Below are 14,561 nucleotides of genomic sequence, written 5' to 3' on the forward strand. Positions count from 1 at the left end.
AAGAAGAGGGAAGGCCAATGGGTGGATACTTCATTCCTCTTTAGAATAGGGAACAAAATACCCATGAAAGGAGTTACAGGGACAAAGTTTGGAGCTAAGACGAAAGGATGGACTATTCAGAGAATACCCCACCAGGGGATCCATCCCATAATCTGCCACCAAACCCAGACACTATTGCATATGCCAGAAAGATTTTGATGAAAGGACCCTGATATAGCTGTCTTGTATGAGGCTATGCCAATGCCTGGCAAATACAGAAGTGGCTGCTCACAGTCATTTATAAGATGGAACACAGGGCCCCCAATGGAGAAGCTAGAGAAAGCACCCAATTAAAAAAAAAAAGAATATATATATATATATATATATATATATATATATATATATAAAATTGCCTGGATTGAATTACAAAGAAAACAAGCAGACTTGAATCTCTCGGTGCCATATTAATTGTACAGTATTTTACTTTATCACTTTGGGATATAGACTTAATATAAGCCTCTAAAAGACAAACTAAAAGCCAGAGCTCAATATGTACTATGAATATTATACATATATATTATGAATGTTAATTTTTCATATCATCTCAATTGGGTCCTGGGTTACCGGAATACTTAATACTCTGACATTTTCAATTGTCATTCCTCATCCAGGAAACTGAAGTCCAGACTGCAAAATGGTCAGCCCTCCTTTGAGGAAGAAGGGTATGTAGCCTCACGTTGAGTTGTCTTGCCCCACACTGCAACAGAGGCCTTGAATTCTGTGTAAGAAGACCTTTGACCCATGGATGCTAATCAGCAAGCCAGAGTCGTTAGCACTTCTTAGTTTTGTCAGCCTCCACGACAGCATGAGACAATTCAGCACAATAAATCTCTTTCCATGTATGTTTATAAATATTCCATTAGTTCTGTTTCTCTGGAGAACCCTGACTGGTACAAGTGTTAAACCCAGAGGAAAGAGTAACTACTTCCATCAGTCTGCCAGCCAGACCCAGGCCTCTTAAGGGGCGACTCTTTTTTTTTCATGAGCCATTATACTGTACTCCATGATTCACTTCAGAGATCTTGGTGGGTGCTGGAAACTTGGTTGTGTTATATCAAGATGGAGTGGATCAGGGAGGATACTGTGAAAGCAGATCGAAGGCTCATTAGAAAGGCCAGTCACAAGGCAGCTTGGAAGACGCTGGTTCTCCTTTTCAGTACAAAGAGATGAAAGGGAACCGAAAAGTCGGGATGGGCAACTTGTACAAAGAAGAAGTCAACCAGCTACTTAGAGGTACTTATATTTTGTCTCTCATTGACTTAATCAAATGTTTAGAAACACACGCTATGCTATACTCAGACTCCCACACCTGTGTCTATAGTGTGACAAGCACCATTCACTGCAGCCAGTAGGCTTCCAGAGGAGAAAAGTAGGCTTTTCTCTAGGTTGGAGAAAATCCTTCCTTGAGTCCTGTCTGATTCTGCTAGGGAGGTTGTCTCTAAAGGTGCAAATACCAATTTATAAAATATTAGCAGGTTTTCCTATTAAATAAAAATCATCTTTATATGTTTATATTTTGAAGTCAATTGATAATGTTCCTACTTCTTTTACAGCTTTTAAAGTGATTTTCAAAAGGCCTGTTTAGATTAACTTCCAGTACTTGGGATTTGAGCAGATTTCACAGGCCCTGAAATCATGACTAACTGTGTATTTAATGTCCTCATTCCTTTTACCAAGCCCAGTAGATGACCTGCTCAAGTGCCTAGAATAAGCACAAGGTGAGGCAATTCCTGACAGCTGTCACGTTTGAAAGCAGCAGTAGATGAAAGCCAAGAGGAAAGCAAGGTCGTTGCTCCTGAAGGTAACAGACCTCAGGAGAAAGCAAGGCTCCTTTCTGTGGCTGAGCATGAACAATAGTGTTTAGAGCAGTTTAGCCTTTCATATGCAGGACATACTGATCTGATGAGCTTGTGAATTGGGATAGAGGCAGTTATGTTTTCTCCTTCTTTTCCTATTTGAGACAAGGGGGCCCACTGTATCTCAGATTGGCCTCAAGCTCACAGTGGTCCTCCAGCTTCAGCCTGCAAGTGTGGAATACCACCACACACCCTGATTAGTGGCCCAATGTTGATTTAAACATAGACAGTCTTTTTGTATGTGGGTGGATTGGTTTGCTTTGGTTTTTTATATACTATATAACTAATTATATAACTATATAACTATATACAACTACATATATATGTGTGTGTGTGTGTGTGTGTGTGTGTATGCTGAAGGAGGTAGTCTGGCAAAGAGCTGGTATCCTTGGCTATCCCCAGCCCAGGCTTCTTCTCTTGTGCTAGTCTTACAGGAGATGCACTCTCACTGCTGGCATACTTGCTAGTCTTACAGGAGATGCACTCTCACTACTAGCATACTTGCTGAGGCAGCCTCCAGCATGGACTCTCCATATATGCTTGGGAATGATGAAGCAAAGAACTGTGAATCAGAGAGTTAGTGTTTGCATGAAGTCCTATCGAATGACACCCCCCCCACACACACACACACACTTCCCTCTTATCAAAAATGAGCCTATGTCCCAGTATAGGGGGATGTCACAGCCAGGAAGCAGCAGGAAGCAGGAGTTGAAGGGTTGGGGAGCAGGGGGAGGGGGGAGGAGATAGGGGACTTTTGGAGAGGAAACTAGAAAAGGGGATAACATTTGAAATGTAAATAAAGAAAATATCTAATAAAAAGGAAAAAAAGAAAAAAATCCAGTCTTTTATGTTTATATCAAAGTGTAGAGGAGTTGGAGAGATGGCTCATCAGTTAAGAGTACAGGCTACTCTTCTAGAGGACTAAGGTTCAATTGTCAGCACCCACATGATACCTCACAACTGTCTGCAATTTCTGTTCCGGGGATCCAACACCCTCAAAGATACATACATATAGGCAAAATACTGATGCACAGAAAATAAGTAAATCTTTTTTAAAAGTATAGAGAAGTGGGTATATGTCAAACAACCATTGCCATGTCAAACCAAATTTGCTTTCCATTAGGAAGAAGAGATGGATGGGAACCATCAGCACCAACTACTCACTGGTAGCCATAGGAGCAGAAAAGGCCAGAGCGCCACACCTCCAGGCTCCAGGGGCTTCCTGAGGTATACTTTGTGCAAAGGACCCATTTCCACTTTTTCATCATCTCTTTTTTCTACTGCCTTTCTGTTGGACTGAGATGGATATGTGCTGTGAGGCATCTCCCTGCACATGGGACGAACAACATTCTCTCTCCTTGGTTCTTCAGATCGACTGAAAGTGATCTCTTTCAGTAAATTGCCTAAATCAAGTTCTGTTTCTGATGTTGGTATGAAACCCAGATCCTTTTGTGGCATGGCTTTGCCATTAAGCAACACCTCCGGTCTCATGTGAATAGATTCTAGCCTGTGAGCAGAAATATACGGACGCTTCCAAGAATAAGTGTTCCTTTATTTTATGAGAAAACTCTTCTTTTGTCTACATTTTATTTCCTTTTCTAGATGTATTTCATGTGAAAACTTTCTGCTTGGAGCTATGTAGCCATGAGCTACATATGTAGCTATGTTTTGACCATGAGACCAAAATATAAATGACATCAAGGAAGAAAGACACTGTAATGTTCATGATATCACTGAGCTACCAAACTAACTATCAGGCTCTCTGACTCCTAGCTTATGAGTAAACAAATATTCTGAGGGTTTTTATTCAATATTCCCCGAGTTTTCTATTATTGTAGTTGAAACAATTTAGAATTCACATTCTTTCTATCATCAACTTTATTTTCTACAGGACAGGAGGAACATTCGATAATAACTCAAAATTATACTGTTGTTAGCCCAGTGACATCCCCCTGAGAGTTCTAGTGCCTAGTGGTGAGCTTCCCAGAGCCTAGAGAATATGCCTCTCTCTCTCTCCCCTCAAGGAACTCCTCATTTTCCATCCACAAGAGAAGTAAGCTGGTAACTCCATCCAAAAATAAGTCAAAACAAGCAAGAAAATTTGCACAGATCATGTAGAAGCCTGGGCTCAGGATATGGAGGGGCAGGGTCAAAGGCTTTGTGTTTTGCAGAAAACCCTACAATGAAATAGACACCCAGGCATCCACTGGGATGGTCACTCCAGACAGAGGAGTTTGCTTACTGGAAGACAGATGTGGGAAAAAATTGACCCAGTTGATGCTTTCAAAATTACAAAAGACACAGCAGATACAATGCACCAGGGTAGATGCATCAAATCTTAGATAAGCAGGATTACAGTAACCACAACACACAACTTCCAGTTTCCCTCAGCTGATATCCTTCTTTGTTCTATTGTCAAAGTACTCATAAAACTCTGAATGTCATGTTTATCTCCATTTTCCTGAGAGCTACAATGGCTTAGCATCTCTTTTGTGATAAAAATCACTGAATTCGATCACAACCCACAGACCTGACTCCCTCTCCTCATCTCCCATTACATTCTATTTTCTTCATGCTCCCAGTGATGTCATCTTTCAATGCACAGCATCTACTGTCCTCTCTCAGGCGCAGAGACAAGGACCATCCCAGATGCCTATGAATATTCTTGCCTCATGAATACCTGCCATAAATGGCTTCTTCGAGTGTATTTCACTTTCACACAGAGGTGAAGCCTACCCTGTGCCTGTGCCTCTTCAAAACCAGGTTCCCAGCTTGCTGCAGAATGCTGCCCCAATGCACGCTTCTCTTCTTTGTATAATGTCACACTAGTGATTGGTTATTTAATGGCTATTCACTCTACGTTGTAAGGTTCGTGAAGGCAGGGGCCATGTCTTTCTTGTTCACTCGGTTTGTAGCACATAATAAAACTCCATGTGTGCATAGTGAAGGACTAGTTGTAGTTTATGATTGTGCTGTCACTACTTTGCAGGGTAGGGGAATAACCACACTCAAGAGCAAGGATGAGAAGTAGACTCAGGAAATCAGAACAGAACAAACAGTTGTCAGGGATAGCTTTAATCACTAGATATACCTGTCACCGTTTTAGTTAGGCATTAACGGAAAACCAGGATCCTTCCTAACATCTTTCACAATTTTACACAACTGAGGATAGGGCAGTAGCAAGGAATCAGCCAGGCCTGGGTTTATATTCTGCTTTTTTCTTTATCACTTGCAGGATTTAATCCCTTCATCCTTGGCTTTCATCAAATATAAACTGGGAATAAGGACAAAAGTATTCCAATAGAGTTGTGAAGAATAAATGAGATACCACATGTGCTTAGCATAGACTGAGCTCACTGAGTACTAGGTTGGCCTTGTTCTATGATCATTGGTAAACACAAAATATAAATTTAACTCCATCAAGAGACTGGAGGAGCAGCACAAATGTTAGCTAGCATGGTGATGAGTTGTGCTGTCATTGTTCTTTGTACCAGACAAGTCTAGAAGTCAGCACTTAAGAGTGCTGACAGGGTCTCCTTACAGTTATAAAGGTCTGTGTGTCTTTCTTGGTCCTCACTTTGGCCTAGTGCCAGCCCTGGAGCAGGAAAATGAAGCCTGATGGTAGATGAGGTTGAAACATAACTATCTTCACTTAAAGAGCTTGAACCTATCAGGACATTGAATTTCATTCTGAAGCTATCATAGAATATATTCACGGACACAGTAAGATAAATTAATGTTCAGAAACTTCTATTAGATGTTTAACATTGTTTTGAAGCAGATGCTCTTGGGCACCCAAGTGATTGGCCTTGAGGAGAAAAATATTAATACAACTTGTATAAAACCTTTGCAATGCAGTACACACTAGTTCTTAGTACCTGATAAACATGCAGTAGTAGTCTTAGATTAAAATTTCCAGTGTAAGGACACAGAAATTACAATTATTAGAAAAAAGAAATCAGAAGATCAGCAAAGTGGATTTGTTTTATATTAAAAACCTCCTAAGCAATAATATTATTTCAATTTAAACAGCATCAAAGAGAACTCATAAAATAGAGAGATTCTCCTCTGTGACATGGTCAAAGCAAAGGGCAGCAATGAGGCAGCATCGCTCATCATGTCTACCTGAAAGTCAATAAGAGCAGATCCAGTCCCAGCTGTGGCTTCACCTGCAGCTGGAGCCGTACTTGCTCACAGGGCTCATCGATTGACTTCCTCTACCAAGGCAGCCCTAGGAAGCAAGGGCTTCTGTTCCCACCTTGCACTGTGACAATAAAACTCGTCATGTTCCCACCTGAAAAGGGGCATTTTGATGGATGCCTTATTGTAACTATTACACCTGACAAGAAGCCTACCACTGAGTTGAGACATTTGTGAATATCTCGGTAATAGGAGAGAAATTGCATTCACTTATTCACTTCAGGGAGAAAAAAAAAATCTGTACTGCTGCTTTGAGGCCATTCAGGGTGTGTCATGAAGAAACCTAGCAGTGCTCGTTGGCTCTGCCAGCAGTCCCTCAGGGCTCCTGGGGACCTTTTTTTTTTTCTCTTGAAATATATATAATCATGGTCTGCAATGCCTAAGTGCAACAGGATGATTTAAAAGTACTATGATAGCTGTCTCCTGTGATATTTATCTCTCCCAGTCTATTCATTTGTGATCTAGATGAAAACGTGGGATGCAATCTGCATATTGATATTCCCTAAAAGGTATCAGCAGCTCTTCACGAAGGATGTTTTAGCTGCTTTAGAAATCTGAAATATTCTACAGTTGTGGAATTTATGGCTGTCATTTCCATAAAAATAAAGCCCTACTAAAAGAGACTCATTTTTTTACACACATAGATGCATTAAGTGTGTGTGTGTGTGTGTGCTTGTGTGTGTGTGTGTGTATGTGTTGTTACACATGCTACAGCACATGAGTAGATGTCAGAGAACAACTTGTAGGAGTCAGCTCTCTCCTTTCACTGTGTGAGTTTTGGGAACAAACTCAGGTTGTCAGACTTGGCAGCAAGTGCCTTTACATGGCAAGCTATCCTGCTGTCCCCAAGACATATTCAACTGTTCTAACTAATGTGTGGTTAAATACGTGTGCTCTGGGAAGAGATAGATCTGGGTCCAGTTCTGGCTTCTTGTTAATCTCTGCATGAACTCGGGTAAAGTACTCGACTAGTAACAGATATATTAAATTATATTATTCTTACTTAGCATGGGAGAGCTTAAATGTTTAATGTTAATATTTTCTGTTGACATATCTTTTTTTTGGTACATAGGCTAAACATTTGCAATGTCTCTTAATGTTAGGTGGGCTCAAATGACTGAATTCTGGTTTAAAAAATAAGATGCACACCTACAGAAATCTTGTGGACTGACTTTTACAATTTTCTTTAATCTTTTTTCTTCGGTAACCCTAAAGTCAGCTAGCTGAAGAATCTATGTTTACAAGAAATGTGGATCCAACCTCAGAACCTTCGAGAAGAGCCACAACTGAGTTGTGAGGGATTTTGGAAGAGTTAAAAAGTAAACTTGTTAGACTGCTGAAAAACAATATAATGCTGCTCACTACAATAGCTGGGCTACAGTAGAGGCTGTTCATTCCAACAACAATCAGACTATGATACAGGTTGCTCATAATAACAAACAACAATCAGACTATGTTAGAGGCTGCTCATTACAACAGTAGTCAGGTTAAGTTAGAGCTTCCCTACCTGGTTGCCCCTAAGCTGAGACTAAAATTTATTTTTGATAATGAGAGTTGTGCATTATGGGATGTTAAGCAGCATGAATGAACTCTAATGGAAGATAGAACCACTATAAATATCTGTAGACATTTCCAGATGTTACATGGGCAACAAAATTACTGTTGTTAAGAAAGGCCAGCCTTAGGACTCCCAGTGGAAGAATAAGGACCGAAACCTACCTACAAAGCCTTTGACCCAAAATGTGTCATGCCTATAAGATGTGAGGAACAAAGATAGAGCAGAGACTGAGGGAATGGCCAACCAATTACTGGCCAAATTGAGATCCATCCCATGGGCAAAAACCAACCCCTGACACACAGAAAAGTGATACAAAATTCTAAGTGTAGCTCAAGGATAAACTTCTGTTGTTGTTGTCGTTGTTGTTGTTGTTGTTGTTGTTGTTTAGGAGAAAAGTTAAATGCCATCAAAACTATAAATATATCCAAGAGACCAATCCAAATTTTTAAGTGACCACTTACCAAAGTCAAAGCCAGACACAAGTCTGAAAATAAAAAGCTGGTCAATTTGGTTAACTAAGTCAAAATGACAAAACAAACAAGCAAACAAAGTGGAAATCTAGTGAGACCATTAAAAGTGTAACAGTGAAACAAATATAAAGGTAAATACTAAAAGAGAAGGTAAAATTATAAAGAGAGAAATGAGAGCAATTCAACAAAATACATAGTATTATTGTATCAATAGACTTATGAAGCAAACAGTTCTCAAAGAAGAAACACAATGTCTAATAAATATTTTTAAAAGTGTTCAAAGTTCTTAGACATTAGAAAAATGAAATTGAAACCTTTCTGAGAGGCCTTATCCATAGTCAGAATGGTGACCATTAAGGACACAAAAGATGGACCTGGAGAGATGATTTAGCCATTAGCGACAGCAATGATCTTGCAGAGGATCTAGGTTCAGTCCCCAGCACTCACATGGAGGATCACAGCCATCTATATCTCCAGGTCTAGAAGATCCAATGCTCTCTTCTAGCCTCTACAATCCCTAGACATGATGCACAAAAATGCACATTTCTGCACATAAAATAAAATAAATAGATTTGAGAATATAAAAGAGATGAAGCACAACAAACGCTAGTGAGACTCTGAGGAAAGAGAGAAATTTACTATCTGCTAATCATCCTAGGAACTCAGGCATGCAAATGGAAAAGCCTCAAAACAGAACTACATGACCCAGGTAGAGCTACAGGCATATCTACCCAAACCATACCGTAGAGATACGACCCCGCCCATGCTTATTGCTGCTTTACAATACCTGGGAAATGATATTAGCCTAGATATGATGGGCGTGGGAACAGGCATGTAGAGGCCAGAGGATGAATAAGGTGCCATACCTTAGGCATTGTTGACCTTCTGTTTTAGACAGTTTTTCACTGGTCTGAAATTTGCCAAGTAGGCTAGGCTAGATGGTAAGCAGGTTCCATCTCCATTCACACGGCCACGGCCTGGTTCTCAGAATCTAACTTAAACTTTATGTTTGGAAGCCAAGTAGTTTGATGATGAAGCTATCTCCCCAGAGTTTATTATTATCTCAAGTATTTACTATTATTGTTGTTGTTGTTGAGGTAGAGTCTTCCTATGTATCTCTAGCTGGCCTGGAACTAGCTATGTAGACTAGGCTAGCCTTCACCTCACAGAGATCTACCTGCTTCTATCTCCCAGGTGCTGGGATTAAAGTCAAGAACCCACCAAGAATTATTTTTCAAAATGTCAAGCTCTAGTGGAATGTACCTGATGTTATCTGAAGTCAGAATCTCTCTCTGTGAAGAGGTAGGAAATATGATACTTAATCTGCAAAGATGTTTCCCTACTAGCATCTGTCAGCTTCCACACAGAATAAGGCTGTTTTTTTTTTTCCCTACACGCTCTTCTACAGATATGGGTGACATCTCAGGCTAATACTTGCTAGTCGTTAAAGACTACTCAGTTTTCTTTTTCAGATGCTTTTCTCTGAAACAAGCTGCTCCCATCTGAGGAAGATATTCTCAAAGCCACAAAGAGGCCCATATGAGGAGAAATAGAAACCTCCATCAGCAACTCCCATCAATCTGCCAAGCACAGAGGTAAGACACCTCAGAAGTGTATCGTCCAGCCCCAGCCAAGTTCCCAGATGACCAGCAACCTGGTCCAGAGGCAGGACCACTCCTTCTAGCCTGTCCCAAATGTCTGACTCCTAGAAATGACAGGTAATGTCTCCTGTGGTTTCAGGTGGGTGAGTTTAGGTGTTATTTGTTCTGCAACAAGAGACAACTACTCTAACAGGATCCCCAGCTTTGCCTGGTGGCAACTGGCTCAAGAAACTATAAAGCTGGTTTCACAGTCAGCTGCAGCAAGTCCCCATCCAATGATCAGACCTGCACTTGGTGACATGTGCTAGTCTTGTTGCAAACATGAGGCGGGGCTCACATGCTACTGTGGTTTTTCTCCCAAGGCTATATCATGCTATGGGTTTTCCCTTTTCCCAGTTGACTGCTAAAGTTGTTTATTTCAACTCGTGGGTTCCTCCTCCTTAGAAGGCCATCATATTTCAGTCTAGCTGGGCAGAAACCAGAATATTGAAAGTATTCTGTTATGAAATGTTTGTGGCCATTGGTAGCATGAACCCACAATAGACTTTTCATTGACTAGAGAGCAGACTCTTGACATATTTCTTACAAACAGCCCCTTCCATAGGAACTTACTGTACATTAAAGAATAAATTAAAATGAAGTTAGTAAATTTATCTATGCTCTGTCCCATGACAGGCTTTGGTCATAAAGTAGGTATGCTCCTACTGAACACACAAGGCCCTTTAGGTTAAGTAAAACCAAATAAATAAATAATCTTGTCTGTTTTCAAGGCATCAAAGTCATAGGGGAGAGACATCATAAAGACATGGTATTGGTATTTATTCACATTCTCAGGTATGCATAAGTAGAACATTTACATATCAAAGACAGTGAAGGCTAAATGCCAAGTGAAAGGAATTCATGGGCATTAACAGATCTTCAAAGCAGAGGTGAGAGAGCTGAGTTGATCCGAACAAACTTTAGGGAGGAAGGAAGTCCTAAGAACTTTTAACTATGGTGAATAGACACCATCAGCACCACCTTGTTCTCCTGTGGTTTAGCCATGGAGACTCCTATACAACTCTTGGGTCAACTCTTGTCTATATGACCAGTTCTATCCTAGGGTTGTGGGAAAAAGTAATGTTTCAGAACTAAGTTAGGGGTGGGGGGAAATCCTGTTATATTCTCCAGTCCCCCCTCGCTTTGAAGGTCATATGTTCTGGATGCTGTAACCTTCTAGAGTCTGCAGGTTATTGGTGGCTTTACAGCTTAGGTTTTTATGTGATGATTGTTAGGAGGGCTCCCCTGACATGTGATGGAGATTCACCACAAACAAGAAATAAACCAGCCTTTGCCTTATGCCCATTTGATTTAGGGATAATTTGTTACTGCAGCATAGCTCAGTCTTTTCCAGCTTAAAGAGCAAGATTCCTAGAAGTGGAAAACTAGAGACAACACTAGTTACTTATAAATCATACCCCATACGACCTTTCTCAATGACAAACCTGTGCATGCTACAATATATCTTGGTATACCATACCTTAATAGGACTAGAATTTTTTAAAATAAAAGCATAAAGAGAGTCGAAGGGTGGCAAGACAATGAGCTGCCCCCCCCCCCAATGGGTGATTACTACAGATTTCAGAATAACAGTTTTATTGATGTCTTTGCCAGAGCATTCCTTTTCTCTGTGTTCTTTTCTTTTGAGATTACAAGCCATACATTTCCATTTGGAAAGCAGTATTTCCTGACTTCTAAACCTAACTGGGATCTTGTGAAACCCTCGCCCACAGATGAATGGCCACAAATAAATGCCTGGAGTTCCCTTGAAGCAATCCCATTTTACACTGAGATGCATTCTCTTTCCAGCAAGAAAGTGTTGCTGCCCGATGGATACCACACTCTCACTGTATATTATGCTTACTGCTCTGTGGCTGTCACTCCTCATTCTTGTCTTAGTTGCTGGGGCCTTATAAAATTCAGCACTATGAAGCAGCCAATAAGGAGCACAAAGCCTCCAAAAGATCTGTCTCTTCCAACAGACCTTTCAGTTTCCTAGATGTCAATGACAGATTTGGATCAATTATCAGGTGAGATGAAGTCTTTATTCACTTGCTCTGTAAATGAGCTGTTCCTCAATGAGGAGGATATGATCTCCAAGGAAACAAAACAATGGATGTTAGGCAAACCCTTTGTACTGACATTAGCACCCCAAATCAACTTCCTTAAATGAATTGTCTTTGAAACTGACTTGTAAGTAGAACTTGAGTCTAAAAGTACAATAAAATAGGTTTTTTGTTTGTTTGTTTGTTTGTTTTTTACATATTAGTCTCAGTTTCAGACTGGTGGTCTCTGGACACACACTAAAATACCAAGAGCAAACTCAAAGGCTTACCTTATCTTCAAATATTTTCGAACAAACATGGTTTGAGAGACAAAGTGGACCATGAGAGAGGGGATTATTGAAGTAGTCAGTTACCTGAACTTTAAACATTTTAATGAATCTGTCATTCTGAATAGATTCTTGGGTTATCTAAGTCCTGAGGAGCTAATGACAGATTGGTCCTTTAGTTAAAGACTCATAAGTTAAAGTCTCATAACACAACAGGAAAGATCAGAATGTTTGCTGGATGTTTAAAAACAACCTCAGTAACAGTGACAAACTGGTAGCTTAGCAGCTAAAAGGGTGTCCTGCTCTTTCAGAGGCCAGCGTTTGGTTCTTGGCAGCCATATTGGGCTGCTCACAACTACCTGTACCACCAGCTTCAGAAGGATCTCTGTACACATACCACACACATACAGCTTAAATAAAATACAATATCCACAAAAAGGCACAACACATTACACTAGAAGATACTATCTATTTTCCCTAAGTCTTCTGAAGCCACGTGTGATGCCAGTCTTGACCTTTCTGCAACACTGCCTATGTACTAATGGCTTGTAGTGTAGAGCATATTATGCCCTCCATTCCAGTAGTGGGAAATAACTCAAACCCCATGGTATTGATTGTGGACACAGTGTGTGTACTGGATTCAGAGGCATAAATACAGCCAGTGAGTACCGAAGTAACAGGAATAAGAAGGTAGTCCCAAGCCCAGGCAATACAGGCCTCATCCTCTTCCTCTCACTACCTTTCATAGATCCAGATACATACAGAAAGTGACTGCCTGTCTTGGAATTGCAAACACTAAACGCTGAGACTTCAGAAAAGACTATCTCAGATTAGAGGGTTCAGTTGAAATCTACACACTCTTTCCAAGGACCCATATAGTGACTACACATGGCTGTTAACCCTCAAGCATCCTCTGCAAGAGAAAAAAAAAAGAAGTTCTGACGAGAAGGAGGAGTCAGGTCAGGGCTACAGAGGCAACCTGAAAGTGTCAATGTATATGACCAGAATGCAAAGTTAAAGCAAAGGTTCCTACTCCTGTAGGTTGCCTCATCTGCTTCTTACTTACTGGAACTGATATATCTTCAGGCACTCATATCTAATACCAAAAGAGAGGGTGCTCTTTTCTACATATCGTTCCTTCAGAAAGAGCCCTCAGTGCTTTGCTTTATGATTCTGTGTGAGTATGACTGAAGAACACATGAAACAACCTCAGTCCTCATAAATATCCATGGTAAACTTCATAAACATCTGCTCCCAGTAACGCATAATCTACTTTTTACCACAGTATTATCTACTTTATCCTGATCTCTTATCTACTTTGTCCTGATCATAAATTCATCTTGCTCTTTGTTCCTGCAGTGTTCAGTGTATGTGAGCATGACCATACACTTAGAAACAAGAAAACAAATATCAAAAACATCCTAGAGTGCTATGGTTAGATTTTAATATCTAAAACAAAATATGTCAATTGTACTATAGCTTGACCCTTAGATGTTCTCCAAAGGCCCATATATGGAAAGGTTTAATTTCTGAGTGAAAGCTGATAGAATCTTTAGGAAGAGGGCCTCTTGAAAAGTGGTTAAATCATTGGGTATTTGTTCTTGAAGAAGATATAGGGCCTCTTCTTCCTCTCTTCATTTTCTGTTTGCCATGAGGTGAGTGGCCTCCTCTATCATGCACTTCTTCCATGATGAGCTGCCTAATACAGGTGTAGAGGCAATACAAATCAGAAACTGCTAAGCTGATTTTGTTGGCTATTTGGTGATAATATGAGGAGACTACCAGAAATGACAGGAAATAGAAACATACTTCCAGGACAGGAAAGTAGCTATTGAGAAAGAATAAAGAGCTGTACATGTTGGCATCAGACATTCAAGCATCATGAAAAAAAAGTCTCCATAAGGAACTTTACAGGTATTGCTGGTTTGCCTGGAGGGAGTTGGCATTGTGCATGTGGAGTGTCAAACAGCTGGATGCAGCCAGAACCTTGGAGTTTTATTTCTGCTAACAAGGTCATCCTCATTAGAGGGTCTTGGCATTACGTTATCTAGCCTGTCAGTCATGTCATATAATGTCACATGGAAACATAGCATGTCACTTAACTTCTATTGTTCTGTTCTCTTACAAAATAGCTATCTCTGGTTCCCAAAGGGTTCAGGCCTTCATAGAGCACAGGATGACACTGGATACATTGATTCCATGTAACTGGTCACCACCTTCTTGGGACAACACAAAGAGGCACACTCCATGACTGCTCAGTATCACAGACTGGTCAATAATATTCCAACTGGAAGAAATGAATTCTTTCATTAATCGAACCACAACTGATGGCGAATGAGAGTACCCTGCTCCAGGAAAACTGGGTAGGAAGCAGTCATTCCACATACTCTTATGATACCCTGAACATTGTCCAAGTGTTTCGGTAGGTGGGCTAGTTCCTTACTAATTTCTACCTAAGTCAATGAA

At 40.4% G+C, this 14,561-nt stretch overlaps 1 protein-coding gene and 1 long non-coding RNA gene across 7 annotated transcripts in view; one reads left to right on the forward strand and one right to left on the reverse strand.

Annotated features, from left to right (window-relative positions):
* LOC110309528 overlaps positions 1 to 3,430 on the forward strand; it is a 13,507-nt gene extending 10,077 nt beyond the window's left edge. The window contains exons 2-3 of the long non-coding RNA XR_002379710.1: positions 651 to 1,272; positions 3,019 to 3,430. This is a non-coding gene — a long non-coding RNA (uncharacterized LOC110309528). The remainder of the gene's footprint in view (positions 1 to 650; positions 1,273 to 3,018) is intronic.
* Positions 1 to 14,561, reverse strand: part of Fhit (fragile histidine triad diadenosine triphosphatase) — a 1,519,265-nt gene that overhangs the window by 1,157,833 nt on the left and 346,871 nt on the right. The window lies entirely within an intron of this gene.

This window comes from Mus caroli, chromosome 14 (genome assembly GCF_900094665.2).
Source record: "Mus caroli chromosome 14, CAROLI_EIJ_v1.1, whole genome shotgun sequence".
Lineage (NCBI taxonomy): Eukaryota > Metazoa > Chordata > Mammalia > Rodentia > Muridae > Mus > Mus caroli.